Below are 20,958 nucleotides of genomic sequence, written 5' to 3' on the forward strand. Positions count from 1 at the left end.
TTGTTGATGCGGTGGTGCATGTCGCGAACCCGCTGCCGGGCTGCTCCGCTGTCACCGCGGCCCTGGTGCTCTTGCTCGAGAGTGTTTCGAAGCTGTTGCAGAAGGAGTCGGTCTTGCTCGACCTTGGCTTGAAGCTCACGGAGCTGCTCTAGGTCCAGGTGTCGAAATTGTCTGAGGACAAGGTTCTCGTTCCGTGCTGCCAGTGGGACAATGCGTGAGGGCATGGCATCGCCCATTCCTTGATGAAGTAGGGTACGGTTGCCTACCCCCTCGTCATCCTCGCCTATGCTTGGCATCCCAAGTCCGACGTGGAAGCACTCACGAGAGGGATCGTAAGTACCTTCATCGTCAGAGTCAGAGTAGCCAAAGCAATAGTCACTCACGGCCAAGAAGCGGCGCACGGTTTCACGGTCGTGGAGGTCGGAGAAATCCACTCTGGCCCATGCCTCATCCTCCTCCGAGGAGTCGGCGTGGGTCGACGCGGTGGTGTCGAAGTCGAGAGCGAAGCACTGGTGGCGTCCTGAGGGATCCGTGTGAGCAGAAGCGTAGGCGTAAGCATAAGAGGTGGCGGCATTTCTCAACCCGAAGGGGGTATGGGGATGGTGTCGTCGCCGGGCTCTGCTCCACCGGAGTTGGTTCCTCAGGGAGTGGTGGAGCGGAGCTTGATGACGGGGCATCACCGGGTGCCACCGGCATTTTTCCCTTGTCCAGGCTCAGGCTAGACAGGTCCCCAACCAGGGACCTTGCGCCAACAGCTGGTCGTAGGATACCGGCGGAGAGCGGCGAGTCACCCTAGGATCGCGTAGCGTCGGGGTGATCCTGCTTGCGTCGTGCCTAGCGAGCGCGGCAAGAGCGGCTGCCCGGGCGCCGCCTACGCCTGGGCTGCCGGTGCGTGACGCCGCCGTCGGTCGGTGGGGCTCAGGGCATGAGGAGTACCATGTCATACTCATGCCCTAGAGACATGAACTCTAGGCTCCCAAACCAGATCACCGTGTCGAGACACTCCCAAACCAGATCACCATGCCGAGACATAGCGGTTGTACAGGGTCTGCCATCCGAAACTTGTTGGGATGACGAAACTGACACGCAGATTCCCCTACCTGGCGCGCCAACTGTCGGTGTTTAGGACCAGGGGGTCCTCAACCAACTAGTAAATTTGGGCTGCGTGTTCCTGATCCCGGATGGTGATGCAAAGAGACACAAGGCTTATACTGGTTCAGACAATCGGTGCCCTACGTCTAGTCTGAGAGATCGAACTTGTATTCCTTGCACCGAAGTGCTTATAGTAGGGGGTTACAATCTAGATGAGAGAGGGAGCTTTGTCCCAGGTCTCGCCGTGGAGCGGTGTGGGCTGCTTGAGACGTTGCTCTTAGGCAGTGGAAAAGTGTGCGTGTTACCGAGTGTTGCTTGTGCGCGCGTCCCCCCCCCCCCAAAATGGCCCAGGTCCTTTCCTTTTATAGTTGGAGGGGGGACAAGGGTAGTACGTATGCTAACTATACAGCGTCGTGCGAACGGAGGTGGTGTGTCCGAGCCCTGTAGCCTGTTCCTGTGGTGGCGTGGTCATCGGAGTGGTCCGTCCTTGAAGCACTAGGGCGACGTGCTGGTCTCATCCGATCCTGTGCGTCATGGGAGCTCCAGGGCTACCTCGAAGCGGGTGTGGCGGTCGACGTGCGGGTCACTGTAGATGACTATGCACGAAGCCGAGGCTCGATTGGTGCCTGGGCCGAACCGTCATGGGGGGTCTCGGTAGACGTGTATCCTGAGGTAGCCGAGGCCCTGACGTAAAGTGCCGAGGCTCGGAGGAAGTGGTTGATCTTGTGCGCTGATCCTGAGGCGTCGACGACCCGGTCGAGACTTCCCATGCCACGTTGTCTTCGGGGCGGGGATTGCGGGGCATAGTATAGTGTAGGCGCTGATCGTGGGCACAGCGCCAGAACACAGTGGCCAGTAATCCCCGCCACGCCCTATCCTAGCCGGTATGGCGTTGAGGTGACTCCTTGTCTCGTCGGGCACTCCGTGGTGTCGAGCCGTCGTCTGGCTGAGATTACGGGAGTGGTTGACGCATTAATGGGACGTGACGCGCTGTCGGGAAGACTGGTCGAGGCGGGAGCGACGGGTTATCGCGAAGCCAGCTTCGAGCGATACGGAGAATCGCTGTCTTGTTCGAGGCTGTACGCATGGGGCCTCGGGCGAGACGGAGATTGGGCTCCTTGTCGAGGCCTCTCGCGAGGGGTCTCGCGTGAGGCGGAGATTCGCCAGGGCATCGAGACCTCCCGTGCGAGGCCTAAGGCGAGGCGGAGAGCCGGTGGGCTCAGACGGGGCCGATGGTTAATCCACGGCTTACCTTCTGGCTTCATTGTTGATGGGGTTTAAGTGACTCTTTTGGTGTACACTCGGGGTACCCCCGTTTTATGGTACCCGACAGCATGATAGGCTAAGAAATCCTAGGTTCTATCCCTACTTCAAGGACTGTATAGGGGCTATAGATGGGACTCATGTCCCCTATGTGGTGCCTAGTGATAAGTTTGTGCAGTACCTGTGCCGCAAGGGGATGACAACATAGAATGTCTTGGTTGTGTGTGACTTTGACATGAGATTTACATTCGTCCTAGCTGGCTGGCCGGGTTCAGTGCATGACATGAGGGTCTTCAATGATGCGACAACAACATACACCAACGTGTTTCCACATCCACCAACAGGTATACAATTAGTTGGTTCTATTTTTGTGCATACTAGTTGAAGTTCAGGACACTAACTATTGTTTGGATGGTGTAGGCAAATATTACCTTGTGGACTCGGGGTACGCTAACCGACCAGGTTATCTTGCACCGTACAAGGGAACAAAGTACCACCTACAGGAGTACCGAGAGGCACCAGAACCCCAAGGTAAAACTGAGATCTGCAATTATGCACATTCTTCACTTAGGAATGTCATAGAAAGGTCATTTGGAGTGTTGAAAATGAAGTGGCGGATGATGAAAGAAGTCCCTATTTATGCCCCCCATATACAAAGTCAAATCATTGTTGCATGTTGTGCCCTTCATAACTTCATAAGGGTGAGTGGCATAGGGGATAGGCACTTTGATCGGTGTGACCGGGATGAAAACTATGTGCCGGCAGAAGCCTATGCCGATCAGCCGGAAGCTATTCCTCCAAGCGGTAGTTCTGATTCTGAGCTGATGAATGCATTTCGGGAATCCATCGCAATCGGTTTGGCTAATCGAACATGATTTGGTCGTCTGTTTGAGGCGACTGTGTAACTTTAATTTTTTTGTTCGAGAACCATTGCTGGGTGAACATTAGGCATTTGATTTGTTTCACAATAATTGTTGGTTTCCTGAACATACGTGTTGTTTGCTGTACTGATGAGAAGGAGGCGCCAGGATGGACGGATGCATGAACTCCTGTCTTGACTTGCATGCAATGTCATGCATGCATGCCATTAATAAGTTGCATGCAGTCCATTAAATGATGTATAATTTTTTTTCATATTTTGGCAACTAAACGCTCCATAAAAAGTTGCAGTGCATACTTTTTGAGGAACTTCATGGCTACAGTATTTTTTGGGAAATTTTGGGAACTAAACATGCACTAAATCTCCATCCATCCGTGTCGGTCATGTGTGCGTGTCCATTTCGGTTGTGTATGTTGCCGCTGCAGGTATCGCATAACGGACAGTGTACAGTTCATGTGTGCGTGTCCATTTGCTGCGATGCCCAAGGACAGTGCGTGTTACGGGGATCCATTTTTAACACGGTATATATTACGGCCTCACGGCGGTGAAAGTGACTTGGGGGGTTATTGCGTATCTCACTCTCACCGGCCCGGCCTCACGGCGAGTTCCAAATTCGATGGTTCGTAAATCGCGTGAGGTATACACGCACCCGGATATATACTCCTACAGTTCTAGCTTGCTGTTGCTTCTCCAATGTCGTCGGCAAATCAATCATTCACGGCGGTGGATCCAATGCAGCATTGGTATGTAATGGGCATACTAGCTGTAGACTTGTCTGGCACGAGTGGCCTTATCATTATCGTTGCAAACAAACAAAGGCCATGTTTAGTTCCTCTAAATTTCCAACTTTGACACTATGCAAAAAGAAGATTTACCATCACATCAAACTTGCGGTACATGCATGGAGTACTAAATGTTGACGAAATCAAAAACTAATTGCACAGTTTGGTTGTACTCTGCGAGACGAACGTTTTGAGCCTAATTAGTCAACGATTAGACAATTATTATCAAATACAAATAAAATGCTACAACGCGCACAGAGGCAGAGACAGAGGCACGCACAGCCCAGGCCTCGCTCGGCTCCACCACCGCTGATTATTCCTTTGTCCTGTCTGTCTGTCTGCCCGCCGCGACGCTTGTGTTGTGCCTGCCTGCTTGACGTGATCCAGCGGGCCAGCGGCGGCGCGAGGTGGCAGGCAGCGTTTGGTACAGATTCTTACAGGCTCCTGAATCCGTTTTTCGGCTCCACCTGCCAAACGCCTCCAAAGCTGACCACATCCTAGAAAGAAATCCTGGAATTTCCGCTGAGACAAGGGAGGAGAGAGTAGGAGCTGAGATTTGTGGCTTCTTCCGGCTTCGTCTGGCGTAGCGGGCCCCATCATGCCCATGGATCTCCTTTGCCCCCGCGTAGGCAGGGCGTCAGGCGGAAAACGTCGGCGCGGCGGCGCATCTGCGAGGGCGCCGAGCGGACGAGCGCTGCGAACGCGCGCCTGATGTGGTGGCGGCGCGGCCTTGGGGAGGAGCGGAGGCGGTCGGCAATGGGGACGAGCGGAGGCGGCGTGGCCTTGGGGAGGAGCGGAGGCGGCATGGCGTTGGGGACGAGCGGAGGCGCCGCGGCGTTGAACGAACGGCTCGGGAAGATGGAGATGTCGTGCGGTCTGCGGTGGGTATGGGTAACGGGATAAGGTTGGGCCGTTGGGGATTGAAAAGGAAAAGAAAAAAAGAAAAAAATAAGGGTATTATTAACATTTCACCCTGTTAGACTATCAGGAGAAGCTATTTTTGCTAAACAGTCAAAAAAAAATGATTCAGCTCTCCAACTGAATCTACTTCATGGATGAAGCTATAATTGAAACTGTTTTAGCTGGAGCCAGAGCTCTATCAAACCAGGCCCTGTATCTCTGCCTGCACCGGAGGCAGAGGGTACGGCGGACGCACGGCACCCGATCCTTTTGGATGCTTCCTTGCTCCGTTCCCTCGTTATGTAAACTCCACTCAACTTACCGTGTCCAGCTACCTCTGGTCTTGTGGATTATTGTAGGAGCTGACCTTTGGCTTTGGCAGCTCTTAATGTGCAGCTACAAACCACTACTATCCAAAAGACAGATCCAAACTCGATCGATTCCTCTAGAGTAATACTAGTATAAAGGTTAGTTAGTATACCGGCCTGCTAGACTCTGACAGCCATGACTCCATGAGAGCTCTGCTTTTGACAAACATAATTAATCCAAATTCACAAGTCAACGATCAGAGGAACGTAGAGCCGGAGTGGGCATCAATTGCATGCAGATGCAGGTATAAGCTATGCCGGGCCAAGGTAGTCCGACCAAACTTGCAGACTTTTTGAGAGGCAGGTCAGAAACACACAGACACGCAACTCATCTGAAATGGCAACATTATTGTCTGTGCGGCTAGTCAACTAGAAATTGGACGTGCCACGACCCTGGCCAACTCTCTACGCGCCAGACCAACCGTTCAGATTTGGACGTGCTTTGACACAAACAAGGCGCGTGGACACTGGACGTGCCGCGAACTTGCGCGAGGCTCAGCATTCACCGTTTGAATTTGAATTTGGAAAGGATTAATACATACTCACTCCATTCCAAATTATAAGTGACTTTAACTTTTTTTTGGTACATCTATTTTGCTATGCATCTAGAATAATATATCTAGATACATAGCAAAATCGATGAACCAAAAAAGTCAAAGCGACCTATAATTTAGAACGGAGGGAGTATAAGGCAATAATGCAACCGTCCGAGTTGCAAAACGCTGAAGAAAGTCTGCATAATGCAGGTTGGATATAATAATTAAGCTGCGTGCGGTGGTAGGTAATGCCGACGCTTTTTTTTGAACTTGGGTAAATCTCATTGCACTTTGTTGACAAATCGTCAACAACAATTACACTGACGCAATCTGGGATGTTGCACGACAAGTGCTCCTCCCCTTCAACGCTACCCACACCTGCAGCAGCAAGGACATGAGCTGCCTTGTTACAAGTTCTCGGAACATGAACGCACTCAAAGCTAACAAAGCTTGTAGACACTGTGAACTTCAGTTCTTCGACAAGGCCACCGGCCGCTGACAAGTCAATTTCTTCAGTTGACAGTGCTTGTTTAACTTTCAGCGCATCCGTCTCCAAGATCAATCGGCCAATCCTCAAGTTACTCGCAGCTAATCTCAAAAAATAAAAAAGTTACTCGCAGCTAATCTCAAAAAATAAAAAAAGTTACTCGCAGCTTGGACACCCTACAAGATCGTTTCAGCCTGGAGTGCATTCAGCAAGTTATTTACACGCCCCCATCCACTTAGCGCAACATCTCCATCGGTGTCCCTGATAAAAAAACCCCATCCACTGCACTTCCCTCCTGGGATAAATGAAGCATCGCAAGCTTTAGTTGTCCCTCCGGTGGTCTTGTCCAACGCTCCACACTTCGCACCTGAGCTCTTTGCTGCGTTTGGGCAGGTTCACCCATCTCCCCTGTTAGAAGCCGAGCGGCGGTGAGCGCGATCGCAGGGAGCTCGGCAAGAACTGGACACAGGAAATTTGTGCTGCAAGAAGCGCAGCGTTTTCTGATGCATGTGTTGCCATTTATTGAAACAAGAAAGAAAGATCATGCCGCTCATGGCGCGCACGACGCGAGAAAGGCGCGCGTCCATCCCCACGCACGACGTCGCCCGGCCATGGCGGCATGTCCTGGTTCATGGCTAACAAACTACCACTACATCCAATTTGTACGCGATCACCACAAGCTGGAGCCTGCACACATGCACGAAATAAACATGCTGCCTAACTAGAGCACGTAGGAGTAACTAACATCCCCAACATAGATTTTGATAGCTCTCGCCACAATCTCTGCTGCTGGTCCCGAACAAGGTTTGCCGACACTTACAACGCAGCGTCACAAAGTTCAGGCTTTTACCTATACAAGCCCGCGGTGGTTTCCCGAAGGAACCACCGTCCACGTCACCCTGAATGTTTCCAACCGTTCGATCCGCGATCGTGTGGCTCAGATTTGTTGAAACGGATTCTTCTTGGATCAGCTTCACATGCTTCTCGTTGCCTTCTACTACTTCTCCTCTGCTTCTCCCGCTTCTCTTCAGAATCTAGAGAAACAAATATATACATCGGCTTCCGCTTCTCCTTTCAACCAAAAAAACGGCATCTCTCCCGTCCTCTCTCTCGCGTTCTCTCCCAAGGCAGCGGTGACCAGGGCCACGGCGCCCCGACGGCGACGGCGACGGCCACCGGTCCTCGGGCCAACTGAGGCCGCCCTCCTCCCTCTTCCCTCCTCCCTCTCCCCCGCCCTCTCCCTCTCTCCCAACGTGGTGGCATGCCAGCCAGCCCTAGCGACGCCGGATGGCCGCACGGCGCGCTGCCGGGACGACGGCTCCCCGGCCTGCGGCCGCAGCACCGCGCATGGGCCCCAATGGTGGCCGTCGCCACGGAGTGCCACGACCCAGCCACGCCGGTGGCCGTCGGCGCGGCTTCCCCCAACGCTGCCTTCTCCCACCGGTAAGAAACCCTAGCTGCCTCTTCGGCGGCGGCGCTGAAGCTCGCCACAGCGAACGGCAGCAGCCACGCGGTAAGAAACCCTAGCCGATGGGGGCTCCACTGGTCACCGATTCCCAAACCCTAATTTTTAGGACGCTGCTGTTATTGTTTTGTTTCCCTTTATCAAGATTTCCCGTATATATTCATGTCCAGCAAAATTTTTGTCATGCAGTATGGAAGGATAAGAGATGTTTAGTGTTGTAGTTGGGATTTCGAAAAGCAAACCTATTTTTCAGTGAGCTTGATACTTGATTCAGTCCATTTTTCAATTTGTCCTGCCTAGGAAGGTACAGCTTTTAGGTTCAGTTTGACAGTTCTCTAATGACAAAGAAAGGCGAGCACGACAACATATGTGAACATGGATGATAAGAGATGATTAGTGCTGTAGTTGGGATTTCGAAAAGCAAACCTATTTTTCAGTGAGCTTGATAGTTGATAGCTTGGTACTGAGGTTTTACCATTTCAAAGTTACTTCTGTATTGAGTAGAGTTACTAATGTCAAACCAGTTTCCTGTAAAAAATGGAAGCAGGTACTGCCTTCCATGGCAGGGAACATGAAGTGCCAGTTATTTTAAGGGTTTCCAACTCATATGTTACTTAATCAGGATATCTATCTATAGTATGAATCCAAATACACGGGTGTTTAACTCTACAATAGCACGACCATGATTTATTTAGACTACCAAACATTGGTACTGCATGTTAGCCAATTTGTGAAATTTGATGCTTTGGAATTGCCTTTGAGAAATACACCTATATGTTAAATTGAAACGAGATGAATTTCATGTTCATAAGTTCTATTATACTGTGCGCTCTAACTGTCTAAAGGAAACCTCAGTACTAAACAATAATTTTTTTTTGCGTGCTAATTCATAGCTGTGATTTTTACCTGATCAAGAGTTATGTACTATATTATGTTTTTACAGTTCAGGAAAAAAATGTATGGGTTTGTAAATCTTTTCTTTTAATCCAAGAAACCTATGTTGGTTAATCCAATACCCATTTGTTTTACTCCACCTCCATTATGTTTGCTTCTGACTTACAGCATGTAGCTCCACCCATAGTAATGTTTCATAGTGCTTGATGTATTGGTTTCCTTGCTTGGTCCTTCCAAGATTTACATAACCATGGAAAGTTCCTTTCTCCCGGTATTCAGCAACCTCAGCACCGTCTCTTAGGTACTTCCGTTTCTATGTTGGTCCTATATAAGTTACTTTTCCCATCCTTACTTACCAGTTCCTAACGAAATTTATTCACTGAATATCCATGTTGAGGATTGGTGCTACATATGCTGGTGTCTGCTGAGTTTTTGTGTCTGTATATTTTTCTCTCAAAAAATTAAACTGGATATATATGTGATGCACTACAACTCAATGCGTGGATCCTTATATTCCGGATTGGTTTACTTGGTGTCCATGGAAATGTTTTTTTGTGTAGGATTTTTTTGAAGGGGATTGTGTAGGATTTATCTAATTTCATTTTTCTCATGGTTAGTGATTTTTATGGTACAAAGCCCCCAGCTGACAGTGTCAAATGCTTTGTAGATATCTAGTTTCATAAAGAGGGCCGACATTTTCAGCTTGTGCAAATTTTTGTATTCTGGACATACAAGAAATTGTCGTGGATGCTTCTCTTCTTTATGAAGGCACTTTGGCAGTTGGAGACCAAGGAATCCAGCCGGGGTGCAAGCCTGTTTGCAAGGAGCTTGGAGAAGATTTTTGCAATGCTGTGGATGAGGCTGACGGGCCTAAAGTCCGTAATCTTGAGCGCATCCGTTTTTTTTGGGAGGAGGACGATGTTGGCTGAATTGAGCAACTCAAAGCCTTAGGAGTTCATTGCAAATAAGCTGTTTATTGTGTCAGTCATATCATCCTTGATGATCTCCCAACAAGCTTTGAAGAACGCCCCGGTGAAGCCATCTAGACCCGGAGCTTTATCAGGCGACATGGCATATATTGTGTCTTTGATCTCTTCTTGGGTGAACGGAGCGTCCAAGTCGGAAAGGTCCTGCTGATTATACCCAAGGGAGTGTCAGTTGATAGTTGCAGACCTGTGGGCCGTGGAGCCAATGTGTTCCCTAAAATAACCTTCTCTTTCGCCTCATGAGAGAGGGCTACTCCTTTGTTGTGTGCAGGCAATGGACATATCAAACAATAGCACCAGAACACCCCCATACACTATAAAATGTCCAGAGATAACTGATTTTAGAGTTCAACTATACCATTGAGCAAACTACAGGTGAAAAAGTTTCTATTATTTGATTTATGCACCAATTATTGTATTTCACATAACAATCCATTTGCATTAAATCTGATATAAAGAAATACAGATTTTTAACGACAGAATAATAGAATTCAAGCATCATAGATACCTTCAATTATTTTATTCAATTATCACATGCAAACATCTTGCCCATCTTCAGCTCTACTTTATTCACTGTTGTTTAAAAATTACAGAAAAATCGTTCCTACTCCATCTTCCACCACAAGAGTTCTGGCAAACTTGAGGTATGAATCTATGATAGCATGCATCTCATTGACTGCATCTTGTATCAGTGTCCTCTCTCTAGGTTGTTTTCTTGAGCAGGATACCCCAAGAGCAATGACATGAACCAAACATTTCTCAATTATGTTTCTTGTATTACTGTCATAGGTGCTAGTGTGCAGCCACATTGTCTTATCGGCTATCTCCCAGATGTTACCTAGAAGAGCATCCTCTGAAAACTTATGTAGATCCATTGAACCTCTAAACATATCATCTGTTGGGCTCCTCCCTGTGAAAATCTCGAGCAGCAATATGCCAAGGCTATAAACATCGCCAAAAGTTGTGATGGGAGAACCTTCACCATACTCTATTATTGTGCAAAAGAAAAAGAAAGTATTGATTAGCATGTCATATTTATAGAAGGATTTGGAATCAAGAAAAAAATAAAAAACATAGAATTGACCAGGAGCGACATTGTAACATCCCGGCCCAGGGCTTAACAGGATTAATAGGATACTCATACCAATAAGTTGCAACTTCTTTTCCGGAAGCCCATCTGCAAATAACTCTGAGGTTAAGCGTGCTTGGCCTGGAGCGATGGGTGACCGACCGGGAAGTTCTTCCCGGGTGCACACGAGTGAGGACAAAGTACGCAGAAAAGACATGTGTTGGTCTGTGAGGGTAGTCTATATCCTAGAGAAGCTGTCAGATGTAAGCGGACCCGGCCTCGGAGAGGCGGGACGTTACAGAATGGTATCAGAGCCGACTCTCGCGGTTTCACGGGCGTGTGTGTCGTAGTTGCGCAGGCATGGTGCGTATGGCTGGTGTGGATCCGTCGTGGTCACACAGCATGGCACATGTGCTGGCTCTAGACACATGGACGTGGCCAAGAGAGGACGCTCCTGGCTTGGGATTGATCGACGAGGACGTCGATCTCTTAAGGGGGTGAGGATGTAACATCCCGGCCCAGAGCTTAACAGGATTAATAGGATACTCATACCAATAAGTTGCAACTTCTTTTCCGGAAGCCCATCTGCAAATAACTCTGAGGTTAAGCGTGCTTGGCCTAGAGCGATGGATGACCGACCGAGAAGTTCTTCCCGGGTGCACACGAGTGAGGACAAAGTACGCAGAAAAGACATGTGTTGGTCTGTGAGGGCAGTCTATATCCTAGAGAAGCTGTCAAATGTAAGCGGGCCCGGCCTCGGAGAGGCGGGACGTTACAGACATAGCCAATGGAGCCTCTTATGCCAATTGTGCTGTTGGAATTTTGTAGAATTATACTTTCACTTTCTGAAATGATTCTAGATATGCCAAAATCTCCAACTCGAGCGCTCATGTCTTCTGCAAGAAGGATGTTGCTTGGTTTGAGATCACAGTGGATGATTGGTAGCTGGCAGTGATTATGAAGGTAGTCCAATGCATCCATGATATCAACAGCGATATCGAGCCTTTGTGCAAGGTTAAGAGTATTGTTCAAAGTGGGCATGCCAGATTCTGTATGCAGCCAACGATTCAATCTACCATTCGGCATGAACTCAAAAACCAATGCCTTGAAATCCTGACCTTGTTCATTGATGCTTGAGCAACATGTGATGATCTTCATGAGGTAGCGGTGATGCACCCTTCTCGGTGCCTCACATTCGGCTACAAAACTTTTAGTAGAGCCTGATTGTTGAAGGTCAAAAACCTTCACAGCTACAACAGTTTCCTCAGATTGAAAAGAACATTTATAGACTGTCCCAAAGCTCCCTTTACCAAGCAAATTGGCTTTGGAGAATCCATTGGTTCCGTTTGATAAAGCATGATAAGAAACTCTTTCGAACTGTTCCTCAACCATTGGTGGTTCGAATGCACCCTTCTGCTTTCTTCTCTGCTTCCTGTAGATCAAGAGTGCAATGACAATGGCTAATAGGAAGAGTGCAAAGGTTGTTGCTAGTGCTATTTTAAGATACTTCAACTTCCCTCTGTTCCTTTTCACAGAATCTGTCTTGCATGGAACTAAATGAAACTGGGGTATTCCTCCACAAAGCTTGTTGTTTCCGTTGATTGTCAGGTTAGCAAAATTTCTGAAAATCCCTTCTTTTGGCACTTCCCCTTGCAGATTGTTGAAGGACAAATCCAACATCCACAATGCTGTTAAATTCTGTAGAACTGAAGGGATTGGTCCTGACAAATTGTTGTGCGCCAGATACAATTGTTCCAGTCCGCTGATACTTCCAATGGCATCTGGAATACTACCAGACAACTCATTCACTGAAAGGTTGAGTGTAGTTAGAGCCTTGTTTAGATATTGGGGTATGTTATGACCGGTATACAGTATAAGAGGCGCAACCCGTCTAATAGTGGCTAAATAGGCCCGTTTAGTTATTGTTTACAGTGAATTAATATTTGCCTATTAGCTTGAGGGTTATTCCGTAAAAGGATATTTTAGAGTATAAATTATTGTAATTGGGATTATTGAGAATTAGGTAGAAACAATCTTAATTGTTTCTGGCTTCCCCCAGGGAGCCAGGATTTGCCCTAGCCGCCCCCTGTCATCTTCCACGTCTGCAACCTCGCGACGGCGTCCAGCCGCCGGCAGCGAGGCTCCAGGCATGCTCCTCCTCCCTCACACCCATACAAGCTACGCAACGTTGCCGGTAGGATCAGGAATCCTATCAACCTGGTATCAGCTATGTCAGGTTCTCCTCCATTCCCTCCGCTGCCGCAGTCCAGTTTCCCCCCAACCCCTCCGCTGCCGCAGTCCTCTTCCTCCGCCGTGTCGGCGGTATCCTCTGCGGCAGCCTCCCCCGCGTCCTCGGGTGCCCGGCCCCTTACGTTGGACTCCCTCGCCGCGGTTGTCGCCGAGATGTCGGTGAATATGGCCGTGATGAACCGGAGTATCGCGGCGATGCAAGCCACGTGGATGGGGCTCACGCAGCAACATCCTCCGCCAGCGTCATTGCCTCCACCACCCCCGCCGCAACCCACCCTCCCCACGCCGGCTGCCGCACCCGCAGATCACTCCACGGCGGTGCCACCCATGAGTCTGCCGGTGCTTCCGAGCACTGGACTCCCCCTCCACATGCTCTCGTGGCCGCCTTCGCCGTCACCAATCCCGTCATGGGCGATGGCGGGCTCCGCAGCCGCTCCGATCTACACCATGGCTACTTCCACGTCGACGGCGCCACCACCGCATGCCTGTGCGGGTGGGGATGTGTCCCTGCCTCTCACCCCCGGCATCTTCTACGGTGACGCTGCGGGTAACCTCTACTACAGAGGCGCCCCATCCTCGGCTGCGCTACCCTCTGGGTACGACGCAGCCATGGCTATCGCCATGGAGGGTGGCGCTCCCGCCGCCGCAGCTGTTCAAGGAGCACACGTGCCCCCGCGTTTCTACAAGCTAGAGTTTCCGACGTTTGATGGCAGCGCCGACCCACTCAATTGGTTGAACCACTGTGATCAATTCTTCTGCAGACAGCGAACCCTGGACTCGAACCGGACCTGGCTCGCCTCGTACCACCTCCGCGGAGACGCCCAGATGTGGTACTACACGCTAGAGCAGGATGAAGGCATGCCAGCTTGGGATCGTTTTCGCGCTTTGTGCCAACTCCGCTTCGGGCCCCCAACGTAGGGCACATGACTCGCTCAACTCGCGCGGCTGCCCTTCACTTCCTCGGTACAGGAGTACTCCAACCGCTACAACGCGGTTCTCTACCACGCGCATGATCTGAACCCACGGTAGAAGGACGAGCTCTACGTCGGCGGTCTTCCGGAGCACATCTAGGTGGACGTCGAGCTGCAGCACCCGCCTGACCTGTAGACCGCGATGTACCTCGCGCAGGCCTTCGAGTGTCGTGCGGCGGCCTTCATGCCGGCGCAACTGCCACAGCAGCAGGGTGGGCGAACACCACCACGGCTGTCCATTGCTGCACCAGCAATGGGAGGGGCTCCTGCCACCTAGCTGCTGGCCCTGTCTCCTATGGCCACCGGTCAGCCGCGCTTTCGGTGTCTGACTCCGGCGGAACAATTGGAGCGGCGACGCCAGGGCCTCTGCTTCAATTGTGATGAGCAGTATGCACGGGGACACGTGTGCAAGCGCCTTTTCTACCTTGAGACCATCGACGAATACGCGACCGCCGAAGACGAAGGGGCTGTGCCACCGGAGGATTCAGCTACTCTGGCAGAGGAGCCTACAACTAATGCCCTTGTTGTCTCGATGTATGCTCTCGCAGGCATTCGAACGGAAAAGACAATGCTCCTGCCTATGTCGTTGAAGGGCGAATGACTCCTCGCCTTGCTGGACACCGGGTCCACGCATACATTCCTCCAGGGCCACGTGATGTGCCGTTTGGCGCTCTCTTCCTCGGGTGCCACGCACCTCCATGTCACCGTCGCCAGCGGGGAGCGCCTGCCGTGCGAGGGGATCGCCTTCTTCAAGCGCCTGAGCGGGTGCTGCGCGCTCAACTCCGTCGCGGCGAGTGGCGCGTTCTTGTCCAGTGGCAGGGGCTTCCAGTGGATGATGCGACATGGGAGCCGCTGGAAGAATTCAAGGAGCAATATCCTGAGGTCCAGCTCGAGGACGAGCTGTTTGCCGAGGAGGGAAGAGATGTTATGACCGGTATACAGTATAAGAGGCGCAACCGGTCCAATAGTGGCTGAATAGGCCCGTTTAGTTATTGTTTACGGTGAATTAATATTTACCTATTAGCTTGAGGGTTATTCCGTAAAAGGATATTTTAGAGTATAAATTATTGTAATTGGGATTATTGAGAATTAAGCAGAAACAATCTTAATTGTTTCTGGCTTCCCCCAGGGAGCTGGGATTTGCCCTAGCCACCCCCCTGTCATCTTCCACGCCTGCAACCTCGGCGACGGCACCCAGCCGCCGGCAGCGAGGCTCCAGGCCTGCTCCTCCTCCCTCACACCCATACAAGCTACGCAACGTTGCTGGTAGGATCAGGAATCCTATCAGGTATGCTTCCGTTAAATAAGTTATCGTCCAACCAAAGGTCTTGCAGCACCGTACACTTCCCAATACTTTCAGGTATCTCGCCAGACAACTGGTTCCCGGATAGAAATAGTTGGTTAAGGTTTTGTAAGCTATCGACCTGGGAGTGAAGAGGTCCTGATAGTGAATTGTATGACAAGTCTAAGTAACTGAAAGAAAGTTCAAAAATCTCTCTTGGAATCGAACCGTTCAGGTGGTTACTTGACAAAATAAGGGTAAATAAACTCTTCAGCTTCCCTATGGTTGGCGGAATTGGCCCCTCTAGATTGCTACTAAATGCATTAAGGATAGCTAACTTTGAGAGATTTCCGATAGATGAAGGTATTTGGCCAGACAAGTTACTATTGTACAGATAAATTTCAGTCAAGTTTCGTAGCTTGCCGATGCTATCTGGAATTACTCCGGATATGGAGGCATCATGAGCATCAAGGAATTCGAGGCCCACCAGATTGCCGATGGCCGAGGGGATGCTTCCCCAAATCCCAGTAGCACTAAAGTCGAGGAACTGCAGGGTTGTTGAGAGATTCACTATTGAGCTTCGTAGGTGTCCAGTGAAAGCGGTGATGTTAGAGAGATCTAATACTTTGAGCTGGCTGCAGTTTGACAAAGAAGCAATAAATTCCCACCCCTTCCCATCGTCAGCTTCTAGCATGTTGTCGGACAAGTATAGATTTTGCAGAGCTCGTATTCTACCAATCGTGCTAGACACATGTCCTTTAAGCATATTCTGCCAGAGGTCGAGTACTTGGAGCGATGTGAGGTTGGAGAGTGAAGCAGGGATGATCCCCGTGAACTGGTTTTGATATATACGGAGGATTCGCATGCTGGGGAACCTGCTGCCGATATCGGTAGGAAGGCTACCACTGAGCATGTTCCACGGAATCTGCAACATTTCCAAGGAAGACAAATTGTAAAGGAATATTGGGGGCTCGCCAGAGAGGTTGTTGAAGGCGAGATCAAGAACACTGAGGTCCTTGAGGACGCCAATGCTAGTCGGGATGGTACCTTCGAGCTGGTTGAATGCGAGTCTAAAATAACTCAACGATGACAAGTTAGCCAGCGACGCCGGGATCTGTCCCGTAAGGTTGTTGCCGTTCAGGTTGAGCACCTTGAGATGCTTCAGGTTATGACCGATCTCAAGGGGCACGTTCCCGCTGAGATTGTTGGATCTAATGACCATGATCATTAGACTGGTGCAAGAGCTCAAGTTGGCGGGAAGTAAGCCAGAAAAGGCATTGTTACTCAAGTCGAGGATATGGAGATGGCGCAGACGACCACGGCTCGCGGGGATGTTCCTGCTGAACCCATTGGAGCTCAGGTTCAGAATCCTCGAGGATGATAGCTTAGGTTTCCAATGGCAGGAGAGAGGATGCCAGTGAGCCGATAGGATGGGAGGCTCAACGCCACCACTCGGCGGTGTGTGCCCCGACACCTTACGCCCTCCCAGCTGCAGTACCCACCGGTGGTAGTGGCGGAGGCACAGGGTATGCCAGGTATGCACTGGCATACCCTGTGGCACAGTAACAATCAAGTAACCTGCGGCACAGTAACAATCGAGTAATCAACGACTCTGAATCGAGTAACCTGAGGCACAGCGTTGGTTCAGCTTGCCTGGGCTATTGGCCCGTCTAAGAACTGGGCCTGTTCTAACTTCTAAGACAGGCTGGACCAGTTTTCTCACGGCCTTCCGGCTTCATATGCATGATGCAGTAACTGGGTGACGATCGGGCATGTCATCAACGATACGTCGTCAGGGATCCACGGGCTTCAACAAGCTTAACTGGGTGACGATCGGACGGCCCGTGGTGAGCGCGAGCGACCGAAGAAATTCTCGACGGACCACAAAGTGCATGGCGCAGTTAGGCGTAAGCGTGACTTTTCGGTTTTCCCTAATCTAATCTCGATAGGCAGTCACGGATGGGCGGAGCGAGAGACACGGTCACTGCGCCGGCGCCGCCGGACACGCTGACGGCAGAGTCACAGAGACGCAGTGAGTACGACTACGCCACACTTTCTCAGTTTCCCTGATCTAATCTCTTGTGTTATTTGCTAATATTACAATAATAGATTGCTTCATTATTTAGCATCGTGTTTTTCTAATATTCGTGCAGTTACGAAGAGAACCTCCCACCTCGTGTCCTGTTTGGCCACCGGCGGTATCTAAGTGAATTTGTGATCACAGTTGTTCTGGTGAGATTCAATCTTTGTTCTTTGGCTTTTTAAAAAAATTCATGTGTACTTTAATTGCTAATTACTTAGCGCTAAAATTATAGAATCATCTATCACGCGGCGAGGTGGAGGATTTTTCTCAACATCAGAGTCGATCTTGATTGATCTTTTGTTCAGTACTCATATCATGTGAGTGATCCATAATCGCATAAGAGAGTTCAATCGTGCAAGCGCAATTTATTTAATTATTTGACATTGTGTTCTTTATAATATTTATGCAGTTATGAAGAGAAACGTGGACATTGCATCTCTTTTTCAGAAGCGTGCAGCAAAGAAGAAGGCTGCGGCAGCTGCTGCTACTTCTAATCCTGATCCGATTGAACCTGTGGTGGAAGAGCAGATTCATGAGAGAGTAGTTGAGGAAATTGTAAATCCTATGCCACCGCCACAACCGTCTTCACTGCCACGAGTTTATGACACCAATCACCTTCCACATGATCCAGGTGAAAGACATCCTATTCTAAAATATCCTGTTAACGATCAAGATGCAATTCGAAGAGCATATATTATTAAAGGTCCATTCAAACCTTTTGCACATGATTTTCCAAAAAGAAAGATTTCAGATAGAGATCGGGGATTCAACTATTGTTGGATGTATAATAATGATTGGCTTGAGTATAGTATTAAGAAGGATGTTGTGTTTTGCTTCATATGCTATTTGTTCAAGAAGGGTACTGGGTCAGACACATTTACTGTTGATGGCTGGAAGAATTGGAATATAGGAGAGAAAGCACTTCACAAACATATGGGTTCTAAGGCACATATTGCAGCTCAAGAGAGATACATTGGCTTTACAGATCCCAAGGTAGCAATTAATTATAATATTGAGAAGTGGAGTGACGAGGATCTTCATCTTTATAAGAAAAGATTGACTTATTCACTTAGATGTATCAAGTTTCTTTTGCATCAAGGGTTGGCGTTTCGTGGACATGATGAAAGTGAAGAATCTAGCAACAGAGGGAACTTCATTGAACTTTTGAAATTTCTTACCGAAAATAGTGAAGAAGTGAAGAAGTATGTTTTGGATAATGCTCCAGGTAACTGTACCTTAACTAGCCCAGACATACAAAAGCAAATTATTCACTGTTGTGCCCTAGAAACTAGAAAGAAAATAATTGAAGAACTTGGTGATGAGCCCTATGCAATTTTAGCTGATGAGTCTAGTGATATATCACATAAAGAACAACTAGCTCTTTACTTGCGTTATGTTGATAAACTGGGAAGGCCATGTGAGCATTTCATTGAAGTTGTTCATGTAGATGATACTACCTCTTTATCACTTAAGGATGTAATTGAAGCTTTACTTGTTAGTCATGGCTTGACTATGACTCAAATCCGTGGTCAAGGATATGACGGGGCTAGCAACATGAAAGGAGATATTAAAGGGTTGAAAACATTGATCATGCGAGAATCACCTTCTGCTTATTATATTCATTATTTTGCTCATCAACTCCAATTGGTTCTTGTTGCTGTTGCCAAGGGAAATACTGATTGCAAGACTTTTTTTGATCAAATATCTATCTTGTTGAATATTGTTGGAGTTTCCTGTAAGCGTCATGACATGCTTAGAAATGCTAGGCTTGAGAATGTCAAGAAAGCACTTGACTGTGGTGAAATTGAATCTGGAACTGGATTACATCAAGAGATGGGTTTGCCTAGGCCTGGAGATACTCGATGGGGATCTCATTACAAAACTGTATGCAGCATCATTACTATGTATGAAGCAATCCATGATGTACTGGTTGATCTTGGGGATGATCCTGCATATAAGGATGATTGGACCAAAATACATTTTGTGACCGGAGCGTTTGAGAACTTTGAGTTTGTTTTCTTTGCACACTTAATATATATTATTCTTGGATATACAAATGAGTTATCTGAGTGTTTGCAAAGAAGGGACTAAGATATTCTTAATGCAATATCACTTGTTAATGTGGCAAAGAAAAGAATGCAAAAATTGAGGTCTGATGGTTGGGATAATTTTCTTGAGAAGGTCACTTCATTTTGCGATAAACATGGTGTTGAAGTTCTTGCTATGGATGGTGATTATGTTCCTTATGAAAAATCAGCAAGGAAAGCTCGTGCCCAAAAGCAAACCAATGATGACCACTTTAGAAGAGAAATATATATTGGTGTCATTGATCAAATAAGTCAAGAACTTGATAATTGGTTTGATGAGATTAATATGGAGTTGTTGTCTTGTATGTCGGCCTTCAGTCCTTCCAAGTCATTTGTTTCTTTTGATGCACAGAAGCTACGTAGACTAGCTGAGTTCTACCCAAAGGAGTTCTCAAATAATAATTTACTTAAACTTGAGTTGCAGATAGACATTTATATTGATGACATGAGACATGATGATAGCTTCAAAGGTCTAGACAATATTGTTGATCTCTCAGTTAAGCTTGTTAAAACAAAGAGGCACAAAGTGTACGATATGGTTTATGAGCTCCTCAAATTGGTATTGCTTCTACCTGTGGCAACGGCAAGTGTTGAAAGGGTATTTTCTGCAATGGTTTTTGTGAAAACAAAGTTAAGAAATAAGATGTGAGATAGTCTTCTGGATGACTGTCTAATCACTTTCATTGAGCGGGATATTTTCTTTGAAGTTGATGAAGATAATATAATCAATATATTTATGTCCCTTTGAAAGCGTCGAATAAAATAGTCACAAAAATAGCATTGTAAGTCTCTGGTTCTCTTTTATGCCTTATTTCAATTATTGATATGGCTTTTGAACTATTTATGCTATACTTAGTGGATGGTTTGAACTTAATCCATGAATTTAAGCCTTATTGTGTTATTTAGTGCATATATACCGAATCATGTTGTCAATTTTATAATTATTACCGAATTGTTGAAATAGATTTACCGAATTATATATGAAAATTTTTTAGCGGCATACCCTGAGACAAAATCCTAGATTCGCCACTGACCGGTGGTGCTGCGGTTCCACGAAGCAAGTGGGTCGTTGTACCCGTTGCTGATTGCCGCTGCTTTGAAAGCCAGCAACGTGGCCTCCTCGTCACCTTCTATGGCACTAAGTGCGGAGACGGTGACCAAGGAGGATAGCAGCAGCAGGAGGAAGCTCAGCGAGCGCAGCGCCATGCCACCCACGTTGGATTGTTTTTGGTATCTATATGCTATGATCGACCAAGAGACAGCAGTAGTAGTTGTTTGCTAAGTAGACACTGCTCGGGGGTGCTATTTATACTGCGACGTCTCTAATGATGCATCAGTGACACTGAATGAGCCTTGCCGGCTGCCCCCAAGCAACTTCAGATAATACTCAGCACTTTGCTCTATAACCCTGTAACGTCTCTTTTGCCCAGTTAAGTGCGTTCCTCAGCTCTCCTGTGCTTGATGGTAAGGCACCACCGGACCACACCATACACCTTTACACGGCTGCTAATCACCGTGATCATGACGCTGGCCTAAATAATCTCAATAATATAATTGCACGCA

The 20,958-nt window shown here is 48.3% G+C and overlaps 1 pseudogene; it reads right to left on the reverse strand.

Moving 5' to 3' along the window:
* Positions 1-4,613: 4,613 nt before the first annotated feature.
* Positions 4,614-20,884, reverse strand: LOC136460285 (probable LRR receptor-like serine/threonine-protein kinase At3g47570; annotated as a pseudogene).
* Positions 20,885-20,958: the final 74 nt, after the last annotated feature.

Source organism: Miscanthus floridulus, chromosome 6 (assembly GCF_019320115.1).
Source record: "Miscanthus floridulus cultivar M001 chromosome 6, ASM1932011v1, whole genome shotgun sequence".
NCBI classification, from domain to species: domain Eukaryota; kingdom Viridiplantae; phylum Streptophyta; class Magnoliopsida; order Poales; family Poaceae; genus Miscanthus; species Miscanthus floridulus.